Genomic DNA, 16,992 nt, shown 5'->3' with positions numbered 1-16,992 from the left:
CCATGAAACAGCTGATCGGGAGGTGCGGGGAAAGAGGGGGAGGCGCTGATTGGCGGGGCTGCTGGTGGGCGGGAGGCGCTGGGAGCGGGGTGCGGGGAGCTCACTGGGGGGCTCCTGACATATTACTGTGGCTCTTTGGCAATGTACATTGGTAAATTCTGGCTCCTTCTCAGTGTCAGGTTGGCCACCCCTGCTATAGATGTAAATCCATATTGATTTGTTACCAAACTGTGCTGTTTTGATAAGTCCTGCCCAAAATGCTTATCAAGGCTGGTGAATACTTTTGATACCTAAATCCTGTCCTCACTTGCCTTAATTACTCTGTGGAGGGACAGAACAGAATTATGCTGGACACTCAGGAATCCTCAAAGCCAGCCTGCAAGTGGGGGTCAGGATGGCTCAGGATGTTTGGGGGCAAACACATGATTGGGAGCACTTTGCTGCTGCTGCCATGGCGGGCAGCTTGGATCACCAGTTAGCAAACGCTTCACATTGCAGCATACGTCCTCAGGGCCTGCTTGGGTCTTCCACGTATTCCCTTGGAGTGGGATACACTGTCAGGTGTCGTAACAGGGCCTTCATCTTCATGCTCTCCTCAGCTCGCGGTTCAAACTGTAGTTCTATTGTTTTATGGGCACCCGGTGGGAGAAAGAGGCATTTTGTGCCCTCTCCCTCTCAGTACACCCATGCAACTCAAAGAAGGATTAGGTTCTATAGCGACTGTGCCTTCGCTCTGATGTCATTGAGAATGCTGCACAGGGGTGGAAGATTCAGTTCCACTTGTGACAGATGCTTGTCACATCGCTGCATGCACTGCTGAAGGGTGCTCCCGTACCATGGTAATGGGAGCGGGATTGTCCTGCCCTGCCCCGTCTTATCTATTTATAGTGTAAGCTCTTTGGGGCAGAGACTGTCTACAGTTCTAGCTTCGTATGGTACCTAGCACAATGGGGCCCCACTTTTGGTTGGTCCTTAGGCACTAGTGTGATAAATACGATTTACAACATAATAAAAGGACTAGACTAGACTAGAATACTATATGGGCCCTAGTTAGAGGGTTTGAGGGTGGCTGCTGCAGTTGCAGTGCCCTTGTTTAGGAAAGAATCAAAAGAGAATGCACTAAAACTACTTCAGACCTAAAAAAACCCCCATAACTTCAGTGAGAAGGCCCAGATTGCAAACATTTATATCATTTTGTAAAAGATATTTAGGGTAGATTTGAAAAATGGAAGATGATACTTAACACATTTGCTAGAATAATTTGAGTATAACAGTTAAGCACCATTTATCTGGATTTCAGGTTTAATGCCTTCCTGAATTTATGCATTGATTTATAATGTCAGTAAGTGTGGCGTAGAAGGAGAACTCTTTATGGAAATGGATTAAAAATAAGCCAAAGGCAATACATTGTGGTGGGTTCTTTCATCCTGTCTGTCCCTACAGTAGCACAGTTTAGCTGCCTAATCTCTGCAAGCTCTGGATCAGAACTAAAAGACTTCTTCATCAGGAGAGAAAGCTGGTTCATCTTGCTCAGACTTTCTTGAAGCATTGCCCGTAGAGAAGAATAACACAATACATAAATAAGATTGTAATCTTTTTAAAGGCAGGGATTGTGTGTCTGTGTTTGTATAGTACTTCGTACAATTGGGCCTCCAGGTGCTATGTAAAACAAATAATATTTTTAGCAGTATTAAGAAGTATTACTTTTAGGGACCTACTGGAGAGGAAATCATGGAAAAGACTTATTAAGGCATCTCATTAATCCATTTTCCAGTGCAGGTTTATACTGTCCAGTCTAGATCCTTTATCAAGCAAAAGGATGTCTAACACTGCTCCAGGAAGATTATTCCACAGTACAATAGATACTGTAAACAACAATAATAGCACATACAGACTATCACACAATTCAATTACAGATATTGGGTCAAATTCACCACCTGCATAAATGGTCCCACTGAAACCAATGGACATATGCTGGTGGAGAATTTGGTCCATGAAGTACAATGCAACCTGATAATAATGGCCAGCAAAGGCACAGGTTTCACTCTTATTAATCCTCACATACTCCTGTGAGGTCAATGTTATCAGCCCCATTTTATGGATGGGGAAACTGAGCAGAAAAGTTAAATGTTTTGCCCAAGGCTACAGAGTCAGTGTCAGAGCTGAGATTGGAACTGCCAAGGTGCTGCGGTATTCATACCACTAAAGTACCCTGATGTCTCCTCCCCTCCAGCACACACACATTAGTTGGAATTATTCTATATTCTCAGTCTAACCGTACCTTTTAATTTCACCCAATTAATCCTAGTACCTAATATCCTCTTGTGCCACCAACTTCAATGGAGTTACTCCCTATTTACCCTGGGGTGCGATCAAAATGGGATCCTCAAATTCTGATTTTGTCAGTTAACCCTAAATTGCCATTGGCACAATTCTATCGTGGGACTTTGCAAGTCACATAACTGTTTAAGTTGTAAAGTTGGGCACCTTAGTACCTCATCACAGGTACATAATATCCACATAACATCAGCAGCAAAGTCCCTAGTGGAACACCGCTCCTACACTGTTTCAAGATTACCTTTAACCCCAATTTGGCAAGAGATTGCAGTAAAGGGAGCGAAAGAACTAAGTCTTTATTTTTAATATTTATAGTCTCATATTTGGCCAGATTTGCTCAATAAAGTCAGTGAAGGTCCCGCAAATGTATATTGCAAGAACTGAGAGAAGAATCTTGTCCAGAAAGTTTTCAGAGTAAGAGAAACAAATTTTGTTAATGTCAATGTGATTTATTCTGGAAAGATGGTGCTTGAGAGTTTGATTTGTTGGGGTTGCCAAGGGAGTTTTTCTGTGCATTAATTTATACTTATGACTTACTATCACTTTTCTGAAATTATCTGAGGTGGTTAAATCAAATGCACTGAGAAACAAGAGAGCTGTTAAGGGCCAGGTGCCTCATGTACCTTAACCAATAGGTAGGGTTGTCAAGGTGTCCAGTTTTCGACCAGACAATCTGGTCAAAAAGGGACACTGGCGGCTCCAGTCAGCACCACAGACCGGGCCGGTAAAAGTCTGGTTGGTGGTGCAACGGGGTTGGCAGTCTCCCTACTTGTCTCCTGGAAGTGGCAACATGTCCCTCAGCTCCTAGGCCCAAGGGTGGCCACAGGAGCTCTGCACACTGCCCTTGCTCCAACCGCCAGCTCTGCACCTCCCATTGGCCAGGAACTGCAGCCAATGGGAGCTGCGGGGGCTGCTCCTGCAGGGAGGGGCAACACGCAGAGCCACCTGGCCGCACCTCTGCCTAGGACCCGAGGGACATGTCGCCGCCTCCAGGAACCACCTGGGGAAATTGCTGTTCAGAGCCCACACCCCAAACCCACTCCGACACCCCAAACTTCTGCCCCAGCTTGGAACCCCTCCTGTACCCAAACTCCCTCCCGGAGCCAACACCCCACACTCCCTCCCGCACCCCAACCTTCTGGCCCAGCCTGGAGCCCCCTCCCACACACCAAACCCCTTGGCTCCACCCCCCAGTCCAGAGCCCGCTCCTGCACCCCAAACTCCTCATTCCTAGCCCCATCCCAGAGCCTTCACCCCCAGCTGGAGCCCTTACCCCCTCCCACACCCCAATCCCCTGCCCCAGCCCTGAGCCTCCTTCCACACTCCAAACCCCTTGGCCCACCCCCCATCCCAGAGCCTCCTCTTGCACCACAAATCTGAGCCCCCTCCCTTCACCCAAACTCCTTCTCAGAGCCTGAACCCCCTCCCTCACCACAACTCCCTGCCCCAACCCAGAGACCCCGCCCCCGCACTCTGAACCCCATGGTCCCAGCCCAGAGCCCCCTCCAGTACCCCAAACCCCACACCCCCAGCCAGAGCCCTCACCCCCTTTCACACCTCAACCCCCTGCCCCAGCCTGGTGAAAATGAGCGAGTGAGCGAGAGTGGGGAGAGTGAGCAATGGAGGGAGGGGGGTGAAGTGAGCAGGAGGTGAGGCATCAGAGAAGATTCAGGGCCTCAGGGAAGGGGCAGGGCAAGGGTGTTTGGTTTTCTGCAATTCCAAAGTTGGGGACCCTCCCAATAAGGATAAATGTTTTCTACTTGTTTAATGGAATAAAGAAACTTGCTAATGACTGTCTTGTTGTACAGTAATTGCATGTGTTGTTTAGCTAATTGAATACTTAGATATTGTTTAAAAATAAGATCATCCGGTACAGTAATTCCTCGCTTAACATTGTATTTATGTTCCTGAACAATGCTACTTTAAGCAAAATGATGTTAAGCGAATCCAATTTCCCCATAAAAATTAATGTAAATAGGGCGTTAAATTCCAGGGAAAATTTTTTCACCAGACAAAAGACATTTTATATACACACACACACACAGTAACTCCTCACTTAATGTCATCCTGGTTAATGTTGTTTCGTTGTTACGTTGCTGATCAATTAGGGAACATGCTCGTTTAAAGTTGTGCAATGCTTCCTTATAATGTTGTTTGGCAGCCTCCTGTTTTGTCCACTGCTTGCAGGAAGAGCAGCCTGGTGGAGCCAGCAGGTGGGGGCTTGGAACCAGGGTGGACCGGCAGCCCCCTTTTCAGCTCCCCGCTGCCCTAAGTTCCCTGTGCAGCAGCCGCCCAGCAGGCTATCGACTGCCATGCCGGCAGTTTAGCTGTCCCTCCCCCCACTGCCATGTGCTGCTCCTGCCCTCTGCCTTGGAGCTGCTTCCAGGAGCCACCTGCTTGCTGTGCGGAGGGTGGGGGGGAAGTGGGGTGCTGATGTCAGGGTGTCCCCCTCTCCCTGCTTCTGCCCCCCGCTCCTATACCCCATCTCCACAGAGCAGGGGGACATAAAACAGGGCTCAGGACGGAGGCAGCTTGCTGGCAGCAGCTGGTGTCTCAACTTGCTGATCTATTTAAAAAGGCAATGTACAGTATCCCAAAGCTACCCAAGTGCTTCCAGAACTTCACTGAGTGACACTGGCTTGGACTCTAGCAAAAAGTCCCCAGATATTGGGATTGTTGGGAGTCCAGCAACTCCATCTGAATCTGAACAACCTTGTAACTTGTCATTCACAATGCACTGTAAAAAATGTATGCTACACTTTATAAAACTTACAGTAAGACACGTTCCCTGCTCCAAAGAGTTTGCTGCGTATGGCAGAGAAGACAGGAGAGGACAAACAAAGGTAAGACAGTAGTTCAGGCAAAGGAGGGGGTCAGGAGATTACTAGTAAGGTGAACAAGGTGGAAAGACAACGAGGAGTCCGGTGGCACCTTAAAGACTAACAGATTTATTTGGGCATAAGCTTTTGTGGGTAAAAAACCCCCACTTCTTCAGATGCATTCAGGGCGGCAGATTTGTATCAATTTTGGTGGTGCCCAGAACGCCCAGAGCCTGCCCCCCACCTGCCTAAGGCCCTGGGAGGGAGTTAGGGTGGGGGGAGGAGGTCTGGGGTGCAGGCCCTGGGCTGGGGGAGGTGATTGGGGTGCAGGAGGGATGCCGGGTGCAGGCTCTGGGAGGGAGTTTGGGCGCAGGAGAGAGTGTGTGGAAAGCGGGTGGGGGTGCAGGCTCTGAGAAGGAGTTTGGGTGCTGGGTGCAGGCTCCAGGCTGGGGAACGGGGTGGGGATGCAGGAGGGGGTGAGGGGTGCAGGCTCTGAGATGGTATTTGGTTGCAGGCTCTGGTCTGGGGGTGGGGGTGCAGGGGAGTTTGGGGGCAGGAGGGGGTGGGTGGGAAGAGGGTGCAGGCTTTGGGAGGGAGTTTGGGAGTGGGAGGGGGTGTGTGGGAAAGTGGTGGGGGTGCAGGCTCTGGGAAGGGGTGGGGGGGTGCGGTGCCCCAGGCCGCTTTAAATCACCCAGAAGATGGGGGGGGGAGGCGAGCACCCAGGGGTGGAAGGCGGGGCAGAGGGTTAGACCTGGCCTCAAACATTGCTGGAGCTGGGCCCCAGGCCAGGAATATTCCTGGTGCCCAGGCACCATGGGCCCATAGAATTCACCGCCCATGGATGCATCTGAAGAAGTTGTTTTTTTAACCATGAAAGCTTATGCCCAAATAAATCTGTTAGTCTTTAAGGTGCCAAAGGACTCCTCATTGTTGTTGTTTTGTGTGGAGATTTAAGGAGGGGTTGTCGTGACTGGAACCGTGGGAAAGAAAATAGCATTAGCAGCAGTTGTTTTGGATAGAGGGGAGAGGGGAGAGGCAGGGGTGCCAGGAAGGACAAGGTTAATCAAAGTGAAGAATGAGCAAGGTATGGTCAAGGGTTATAGCAGAATAAACGGCAGATTTGGCGGCCATTATAGAGAATGAAAAGAGAGGACTTAGCAAGAACTTGAATGCAAAGGAAGGAGCTGACAACGACCAATATGCCGGAGAGATGGGGAAAATAGTGGAGTTGTCAACAGCGAGAAAGAGGCAGAAGTAAATGGAAACAGATTAAAAGGAGAGGTACAAAGCTGCGTTTTGGATAGATTGAATTTAAGATTGTAATGGGACATCCAGACTGTGTGTAACTTTGCTCTGGGGCCTTGTCTTTTTATTTACCTTCAAAGCACCACTGACACCAATGTTGCAATCTAGGAGCAAAGTGTGCAAATGCATTCTTGTTCCAGCTTCTTAACCGTATCTGAATGTTGTTTTGTGTGTTTCTTTATTTAAAAATTATTCTCATCCTGTGTGCTGAGAATGCTGACAAATTACACTGAAATAGCTTCTGTAAAGCCACTACCCTTATTGTTGTATATTTAAAATAATACAACAGTGTAATTTGTCTGGTTTTTAGTTGACCTCATCCTCAAAAGGAACAGCTATACCATGGATGTTTTAAGAGATCTAATGACAAACTATTTTCTGCCTAGGACATAATGGAAGAACAAAAACAACACTCTCAAAACTGAGGAATGAAATGTCACCACTAAACTGATGCGCTTCAGCATTAATGTTCTTTCATGTCTTCTGATTATGAGGCCATAGTTAAAAAAATCTGAAAAGTACTGTAATCTCATGAATTATTACATATTACTCAGCAAAGTAAGTGTGCACTCAGGGTGCAATATAAATGTTAAATAGTAAAATCATTAAATACTGAATTCTTTCACAATTTGTACTAAATTAGTTACAAGAAGCTCTTGTTTCATAAGCTCCATTTTACGGTTTCTCACAGGCACTAGAATGAAAACTGTGAAGATATATCAGTGCACCTTAAGTAAAGTTGCACTTTTTGCCCAGAGCAAAATGGCAAATTTTATGTGGCAACATTACATTTCATGAACACATATTGGAATAGTCATTATCAACTCAGCAATGACTTAAAGTGCTGGAATAGCTGAAGAAATAAAAATTTTCCACACACTCTTTACCCATTGGGGCATTACCTTGTTAATAGTATGTTTTTTTCTAGAGTATTGTGGGGAACTGGGAGGGGCGAATTGGGTGTGTCCCTTGTCTCATAACTTTTCAACTCCCGCAGCCACCCTCTTCTAAATGGTTTATTTTCACTTAGGCTGCTGGAACAAGAAGCATGTCGTCCCCGCGAAATAGAGCATTTAGAGCAGTCGAGGAAAAACACAAGACAGAGGTCTCCCCCTCCCCAACAACACAGTACTGTTTACTTGGGCAGAGCTGGATCCCCTTTAATGCCTTTTTTTTTTCTTTACTCTTCCTTGCCCTATCCAAGCTGTCAGTTATCTGAGACCAGATTTCTTTGTGCAGGATTTTTCATCAGGATTATAGAATAGTTTTCCACTTTTCTGAATTAGCATTTCTTTCTGATTAATTTTAAGGAGAGTTTTTGACCCAAAATACATCAGGAAAATTCTCCTTACCTACAGCACATCCGGGCAATGAGATAAGCAACAGCAAATGAGAAGGAGCCTCCAGAAAGTGACAAGGAGTTCTGCATCTTCTGATGTACCCCAAGTGTACTTGAATATCACAAAGGTATACGGGAATAGGCAAGGGTGCTGGAACAATTTTTATAGTGGGGGTGCTGAGAACCGTTGAGCCAAACTGTAAACCCTGTCTATAATGGAAACCACTTCAAGCCAGGAGGTGTGGGAGCACCCCCACCAACCCTATTTCCAACACCTATGGGAGTACTTGGTATCTTTGGGGGATTTTCCTCACTAAATCCTTCCTCCAGTCAATGTTTCTTAAATCCCCCTCCTCATCCATGTGCATGTAACTGATGGTGATCAGAATGTCTCTGCTAGGACATTCTTCTCCTGGAATATTTCTCTATCTCTCTATGGAGACTAGCACGCATAGTCTCCATGGTTTTGCCCATACATCCTCTGACCGAGCTACAGCCCCCATGCAAAAGGCTTCCTGGTCAGACTATGTGTCCAACTAGTATATTTTGTACGGCATTTATGTTTTGGGCCATAAACATTTTTGACAACTGCAAGTAGTCTTGCCGGGAGGGCACATAATATTTTCTTCCTTTTTTGCTCTCACACACAAGGAGAGAGAAAAAGAGAAATTATTCAGTTGATCTCATGCGAAAAGAAGAATCAATGCTATAAACCACAACATTGTGGCTTAAAAGTTGCTCAACTTTAGGCTTCCGTTCACTGGCCAAAAAAGAAGAAAAAAAGTCCTAACTTCTTTAAAATCAGCATCCATAAAGGCACTAAATGGAGAGAGAAAAATAATGTTGCTGATGCTCAGCAAAACAAATGTAATGCTGTTACAGCATAGTCTAAAATTTCCTCCCTCTCATTCCTCAGGACACATTTTATATTCTATTTTTGTTATTTTAAGCTGTAATGTACATACAACCCTAGATTCTCTAGTGTTGTCAGAGGTAAATTGCACTTCTCTGTGCCAAGAAGGAAACTCAGGATGGATTCACAGCCCGGGAGGACAAGCAGTGTTAGCATGTCAACCTTCCTTCAAAGTTTCTGCCAGAGTCGGGGCAGGATTAATTTATAGGTGGGGGGTCTAAAGGAATCTAGCTGACAGTAATGCCTTAGGCAGCTAGATAGAGCCATCAATGCTCCTCAGTGCTAATCTACAACACTCCTACTTTTTCAGTCTGGAGGTTCTTGAACAGACTGGCGATCCTTCCCATTTGTGTGGTGGTTTAGTTATGTGGTTTAATGATTTTTCCCTAGCAGTCTAAGGCAAAATTTGAACCCACATCTCCCAAGGTGAAAGGACCCACTACAACACCTTGTCTGTCAGTGGTTATTTATCATCATAGAATCATAGAAATGTAGGACTGGAAGGGACCTCAATAGATCATCTAGTCCAGTCCCCTGCACTCAAGGCAGGACTAAATAATAAACATCTGACAGGTGTTTGTCTAACCTGGTCTTAAAAACCTCCAATGACGGAGATTCCACAACCTCCCTGGGCAATTTGTCCCAGTGCTTAACTACTCTGACAGTTAGGAAGTTTTTCCTAATGCCCAACCTAAACCTCCCTTGCTGCCATTTAAGCCCTTTGCTTCTTGTCCTATCCTCAGACGTTAAGGAGAACAATTTTTCTCCCTCCTCCTTGTAACAGCTTTTCATGTACTTGAAAATTGTTAGCATGTCCCCTCTCAGCCTTCTTTTCCAGACTAAACAAACTCTATTTTTTCAATCTTCCCTCATAGGTCACGTTTTCTAGACCTTTAGTCATTTTTGTTGCTCTTCTTTGGACTTTTTACCAATTTGTCCACATCTTTCCAGAAATGTGGCGCCCAGAACTGGACACAATACTCCAGCTAAGGCCTTATCAGCGTGGAGTAGAGTGGAAGAATTACTTCTCAGGTCTTGCTTACAACACTCTTGCTAATACATCCCAGAATGATGCTTGCTTTTCTTGCAACAGTGTTACACTGTTGGCTCATATTTAGCTTGTGGTCCACTATGACCCCCAGATCCCTTTCCACAGTACTCCTTCTTAGGCCACTGTGGTTGACTGCATTAGGAAACATCAACGATTTCTGAGCAAAATATCAGATTAAAATGTAATTCTTAGTAAAATGACTTCCAAAATCACTGAAGGGCATAGACCAACTAATGTATTTTGAATATGCTGCATTTAAGAAAATGCTCTTTTTCTAGGTATATATTCTTTGTAGTTTGTCCATCGGCCTACTTAAATGGCTACACATACACAATAAAGTTAAATGTTTCATTCTAATTTTCTCAAGGGTGTTGAATTAAATTCTGAATCCCAAACAGCCAAAAATGTACCCGACTCCATTAACAATATGTAACATTTCTATTACGGTAGCACCTAGAGGTTTCAACCAGGTTGGGACCCCACTATGCAAGGCATTGTACAGAACTACAGAGTAGGATTGTGAAACCCTCATGAAGTTGGTGGGATTACTTCCGTGAGTAACTGCTCCCCAGTGTGAATAAGGGGTTCACAATTGGTCCATAGTAAATGATAATACCTTCCCCCCAAAGGCTATAACCATCCCTAATATAGCTGCTGAATGATAAAGATGTTGCATCTGATCCCTTCATGCATCTATTTCAGACAGTGAGAATTTGAAGAGACTGTAGTAAAACAACATAGTTATCTCTACTTGAAGGACAACATGTTGGTGCTACACAAGTCTTAGTTTCATAAGCTTTCAAGAAAGGACATTGTTTCTCAGTATAACTTATTAAGTCCTTAAGGCCAAATCTTGGGTCCTAGACCAAGCTTAAGTAAACAGACTTTATGCAAGGGAGCTCCAGAGAGACTGTAGGGGAATGGAATCCTCCTTGCCACGAACCAGCCCAGCCACTACTGGGCTGTAGTAGTGACTGCTAATCCTGCAGGGACTTTTGGCCAGTGGCTATGCAGAGTTGTGGAACCACTAGCCCTGCCACTCTGTGCATTAAATCCTTCAGATTTTTCCTGCTGTAGAAATAGCTGACACAACACTTCTTAGAACCTGAGAAGGGGAATGAGCAGAATTCCCAGCAAAGCCCACTTTGTCTATTAGCAAGCAGACTTAATCTACATGTTCAGCACCTACTGAGTGCAGAGAGGGACTGCAAAAGAAATCTTAGGTAAATAGGGGACAGCCTCTCTCCAATCGATCCCCCACCCCTATGCAATACAGTCACGGGGGTTCTGCAAAATGTGGTGGCATGACACCTGGTGGTGGGTTGTTAGACATAACTCAGAGTGTTTACTCAATTAAAGTATGCTGCATATGTATGCAGTATAATAAATCTATTTTATATAAATTCATAGAAGAAAATTACTGTACATATTTCAAGCGAATTAGTATGTAACCAATAACATGGTGCATGTAAAATAATCATAACCAGCTAAACTTTCAAAATATATTCAGAAGGTAAAACAAAGAGCTGCCAAAATATGTTTATGTATAAACTATTAATATTTATTTGAGTTTGGTGTTCCAACTGGATTTATGAAGGATTTTTTCTCATAGTCTCCAGTCCTTTTTGCTTTTTCCCCCCATATGAAAATCTGCAGGTAGATTTCTTCCTGGGGCATACTAAGGGTTATATTGTATTATCAGTTATGCAGAAATTCTTATTGATTTCAGTGGGGAGTTCTGCTTTTAAATTGAGGTCATGATATGGCCCAAAGTCATTCAGCTATGCCCAGAATACTAGAAATGGAAAAAAACTCTGTGTATCCTACTGTTGTTTGGCTGTTGTGTACTGCTTGCCTATAGGCTCTTGAATGACTTCTGTTTAATTGTCCCTTTATCTTTGCTTCCACAACCTTGCTTAGGATGTCCTTCCCATTAGTTATTATTTTCCAAGTAAACTAAAGTTTCCTTAAGCCTGCTGTTCTAAACCTGTTCAGACCCTACATAATTCTGCCTCTCCTTACCTACCTGCCCTTGTATCTTATCACCTCACCCAGCCTCTCTACTCTGCCAGTGCCGTTTGTCTGCTTCTCCCACAACTGCCTCTGCACCTTCCCTCAAGAAAACTCACTGCTGTGATTCCTTCAAGAAACTATCTGACTAAATCATCCACTTTCCTGTTTCTTTGATTCATGAATGAACTGCTCCTCTGCATGGGGGGAGGGAGGTGAAATGTTGGGGAAGAGAGGCCTAAGGACCCCAGAACTAAATCTGGGATTCAGCATGAGAGAAAGATGGGAGGGTTAAATTATGGAGGGAAGCTGGGGTAAGGGGAGTTTAGTGTGTCTAACTTTGAAAAAAGAGAACAAAAATGACAAACACCTATCTAAGAAGTCATGTGCCCATTACCACCCTGATGATCATTCTGTTTGTGTGTTTCATCCTTTTCCCCCTCCCACCGATCACCTGTGTTCGTCTTTAAGATTGCATGCACACTCTTTACCTCGGGGCCGTGTCTTCATGTGTTCAGAAAATGCCTACCATATTAGGTTGCTACCACAATCTAGTCATCCTCACAGTAATAGGTAACTACTAGAAATAAGAATCATTAATAATAATAATTTAACTGATGAAAATCATCATCATCTTCTCTTTCCCTCAGCATCAATTTATTCTGTATCCTCAGCACCCATTTTCCTTTTTGTTAATCATAAAGGGCCTGATTTAGTACCAATGACCAATGATGAGCCTATGACTGTATGATAACAAGATAGGATTTAGTATGCTAAATGTGGTTTGATTTGCTAAACATATTGCATAACATCATCAGAATTTGACTAGATTCTGCAGCTGTGTATGAAACAGATAAGTAGATGAATTAGTCAACTGTTTTTTTGAAGGCAAGTCACTGTTTAATTTTAATTTATCTCCCTGTTTCGCCACCCATTTCCTATATACACACACTTTCCAAAGTAAGCACATATTTTAATAAAATCTTTGTGATAACCATAGCTGTAAGACCTCCATCAAAATCTTTGTATTAAGGTCATCATTTCCATGGAGTCATATTGTGCCACTGAATTTTAAGCTCTTCTCTCTAATACCAGTACTAGGCCTTAAAAATCAATGGCATGGTATAACACTATCTGTTTCATGCTAATTCTGTGGGCAGAAGAGAGGAGACTATACTCAGTGAATGCCATTCTGCATATGCTTACAGTCAGTTATTTTTGAAAAGTATCTTAAAAATTCTAGAGCCATATTACATCATCCATGTTTAGGCAGAACTCTTAATTTATTTCAATGGAGGCGTCTGATTAAAAACTGACTATATGATTTTTTCTGGGGTGGGGAAGAATGTATTATCATTTACTTCAGCTTCTGGGATTATAGTAAATAAATTTTGACACTATATCAAGAGAGCAGAACTTTCTATCAGCCAAATCACGCATTATGCAGAAATACCTCGCTGTGCTATCAGGAATTTCCCAAATGGCTCATGCTGGTAGTTCCCACTTTTAATGGGATTTTCCAGTAAGAAGGGGGTTTTCTGTTTCTACTCAATGCAGGGGGAGACTGCCTGGGTCCTTCCTTGCCTTCCCCTTCCACTCATTCTCTACTTTCAGGTCATCTGACACCATGGAGGTCTGACCCACCCCTTCAACATAAAGAGGGGGAGATATGTGTATGGAGGATCCCCTCTACATACATGTGGCCCTGAGATTTCACCAAAATGATCAAAACTCCATTTGTCAACAATCCATCTGCATCCCTAAAGAAGTAGCCTCATTTGTAATTTGTTTTTAAGATGATCTTCACTTGATGTTCGCAGGAACTAGTGGACAAATCCTGAATTAAGACAAACTCCCCTTGATGTCAGTGGACTTTTGCCCAAATGAGGACTAAAGACTACAGGATTTGGCCATTAGTTTTGTGTCACATTAACCAAGATTTTGTATCTTGGTTAATATATATTTGTTATTCTTTCCTGAAATTTTAGTGTCATGTATTCAGAACCTGACATCTCATTTCATTTATGGTTTGGAAATCAAAGTCATCCAGAGACATAATGTTCCCCAATGCTATACAGCCAATGCTTAATTAAACTTGAATTAACTTCATGGTGAATCCACACCTGCCTGGCTGAGGGTGGCAGGAAAGTATATGGAAATTATGGAATGGAAGGATCAGCAGATAGGTCCTTGTTTGTGCAAACATCACCTGAATGCTCAGAAGAGATAAAGCCACCCGGAGAATCCAGAGACTTGGAACACACAATAAATTTAGAGTCTAAATCAAAGCCGATTCAAGTCAATGGCAATACTTTAAATGACTTAAATGCACATTGGCTGGGGCTTTTAAAAAGCAAGTTTTATTCTGGGGCCGTCCCACATGTTTTTAAGCAGAAGTCTCTACTGAAATTAGTGATAAGTTCTGCCTTAAAATTGATAACCCAATATGGCTCCCATTATCGGGGAAGGGACAGCACAGTGAAATTAGATAGATAATAGGTTAGCTTGTATGACTTCCTAACAAGCAACAATTTTAAGCCGTATCAGAAAAAGTAAATCAGCTAGCAAATGTCGGCCTTTTTCAGACCACTGGAACGAAAATTAAAACTACGCCACCACATCAATCCACTCTTATTCTCCCAACATTTTCAAATGGATCAAATACAGATGATAACTCCGATACAAACCGAACGAACGGCAATATACCAGAATAACGCACCACATGTACTCCCAAAGGTTTATAGAAATAATCTGCACCAGACTGGAAAATGATTCATGCTGTTACTGATCCTATGTTCTTGCTCCTGGTGACCACAGGCTTCCTGTGCAGTTAAACTGCTAGAGTGCGCATTGAGGGTAGGTGCACGGAAAAACAACAGGTGCTGTAAGCATACCAGAAATCTAATGCTGTGGTCCAACTCAAACTGAAAGATAAGATTTTTTGTAAAATTACCTTGTTTGAAAGCTGTAAAAAAATAAGTAGAAGCAGGTTGGAGTGTGCCTAGGAAAACCCTCCTTTCTGATCCGAAGTGCGACTTGTCAACCTTCAGTATGTGACCCCAGTGAAGGAAGTGACTAGAGTGATTAAACGTCATCTGGCAGTGAGATAGATTTTGTCTTTATAAGGAAATATTGCTTACTTTGGGCAACCCTCCCCTCCCCCCCCCCCATCACCTGATTACTCACACAGAGCAGGTCACATTGAAATGTAGAGTTCTTTCCACTTCCTCTTTATGTCTCTTATGTCTCTCTCTCTCTCTCTCCTGTCTCTCTCTCTCCCTATATATACATACACTAATACACACTATTTATGCCTCTTCTTTTTCTAAATTAAGCAATTACAGTTTCAGGTCACAGTTCACAGTCACACTAAGGCTCAATGTAAAAGGTGCTTTAAAGTGGGTGTGAATGTAATTTACACCTACTTTAATCCACCTCTACACTGCCAGAGTACTGTAGAGGGGCCTTAAAGTAACTGAAAATTAGGCTCTTGGTATGTAAAAATGAATCTTCAGTACTATGGGAACTTGGGGTGAAATCCTGGCCCCATGGAAGTCAATGGCAAAACTCCCATTAATTTCCATGGGGACGGGATTTCACCCTTTCTCTTTTGACTCTTTTGAGCAGTGTTTCTTACTGTTTTAACTTCAGTGAGGTTACTCCTGGGGAGGAAAAAAGACCCTTAATCAAAAACAAATAGAGCACCAGCCATCAGACAAACTGACTAACTGGACCACCCTACACCTGAAGATGTAGAGTGCTTTGGAACCCCGCACACCTGAATTATAAACCCCCTGGTTAAGATCCCATCACTGATGCAAATACAGCGATCTCGGGGTGGATGTTATCATATGAAGGTATGGTATTACAGTGAAACTTGCACAGGAGTTCTCTCCACAGTAGGCAACTTCCTGTTTTAGGAGACCACCCCAATTCATGGGAAATGATTGCCTAGGAAGGAGTACTGAGGAAACAGATCTAGTGGTCATAGTGGACCATAAACTACATATGAGTCAACAGTGTAACACTGTTGCAAAAAAAGCGAACATCATTCTGGGATGTATTAGCAGGCGTGTTATAAGCAAGACATGAGAAGTAATTCTTCCGCTCTACTCTGCCCTGATTAGGCCTCAACTGGAGTATTGTGTCCAGTTCTGGGCATCACATTTCAGGAAAGATGAGGGAGAAAAGTTGTTCTTCTTAACCTCTGAGGATAGGACAAGAAGCAATGGGCTTAAATTGCAGCAAGGGAGGTTTAAGTTGGACATTAGGAAAAACTTTGTAGCTGTCGGGGTGGTTAAGCACTGGAATAAATTGTCTCTGGAGGTTGTGGAATCTCCATCATTGGAGATTTTTAAGAGCAGGTTAGACAAACCCCGTCAGGGGTGGTCTAGATAATACTTAGTCCTGCCATGAGTGCAGGGGACTGGACTAGATGTGCTCTCGAGGTCCCTTCCAGTCCTATGATTCTATGAATTCTGCTCAACTGTTATGAGTAGATTACATCTTATAAACAACAGATTTCTGGTGGTCCCTGATGTGCTTGTGTAATCATCAAAAAAGTATTAGAAATGACTGGAACTCAGCAAACACTCATCAGAGATCTTATGAAAAAGAAAGATTCAATTTGCAGGGCACATTTTGCGACGTTCAGCAGTCGATGCATATTTACAAGCACTGGAAGGGAAAGTTAATGACAGAAGAAAACGAAACAGAAAAAGAAGATCATGGATGGATAATGTGGTATCTTGGCTATAGCCAAAAAGAGATGAGCAGAGAATCATACAGCATGGGCTACAATTAGTTGCAAACCTCCAGTAGTGGAGATGTTGAAGAAGATGTGGCTGCTGAAGGCAGGTTTCATTGTATATAATACCTGATTTTCCTTAGCATTTATATCATGTTTTTCATTTTTAAAGTGTTTTGCAGACATGAATTAATCCTCACGGTCTTCCTGTGATGTATATAAGTATTACTATCCCCATATTCCAGATAGGGAACCTGAAGCAGAGAAGTTAAGGGACTCATTCAAAGCCACATAGTGCTAGAGCTGAGATTCGAATGCAGGAATTCCTAGAGCCCAGCCCTATGCTCAGAACACCAGCTCATTTCATGTGCTATGACTGCAGCATGCTACTTATTAGTACTAGTTAGGGGACAAAACTGGAACCTTATTGTACTGGGCCTTTGCACAGGTACACAAACAGTGAGTCCAGTG

At 43.6% G+C, this 16,992-nt stretch overlaps 1 protein-coding gene across 2 annotated transcripts in view; it reads right to left on the bottom strand.

Moving 5' to 3' along the window:
• The window catches only part of LCP1 (lymphocyte cytosolic protein 1), a 40,102-nt gene extending 25,231 nt beyond the window's left edge, over window positions 1–14,871 (bottom strand). For both annotated transcript variants that reach the window (XR_012158976.1, XM_073344553.1), the window contains exon 1: window positions 14,728–14,871. The gene's annotated coding sequence lies outside the window, so the exon portion shown is untranslated. The remainder of the gene's footprint in view (window positions 1–14,727) is intronic.
• Window positions 14,872–16,992: the final 2,121 nt, after the last annotated feature.

Source organism: Lepidochelys kempii, chromosome 1, assembly GCF_965140265.1.
Source record: "Lepidochelys kempii isolate rLepKem1 chromosome 1, rLepKem1.hap2, whole genome shotgun sequence".
Taxonomy (NCBI): domain Eukaryota; kingdom Metazoa; phylum Chordata; order Testudines; family Cheloniidae; genus Lepidochelys; species Lepidochelys kempii.
The sequence above is the reverse complement of the archived record's forward strand: the minus strand, read 5'-3'. Positions and strand labels throughout refer to the sequence as shown.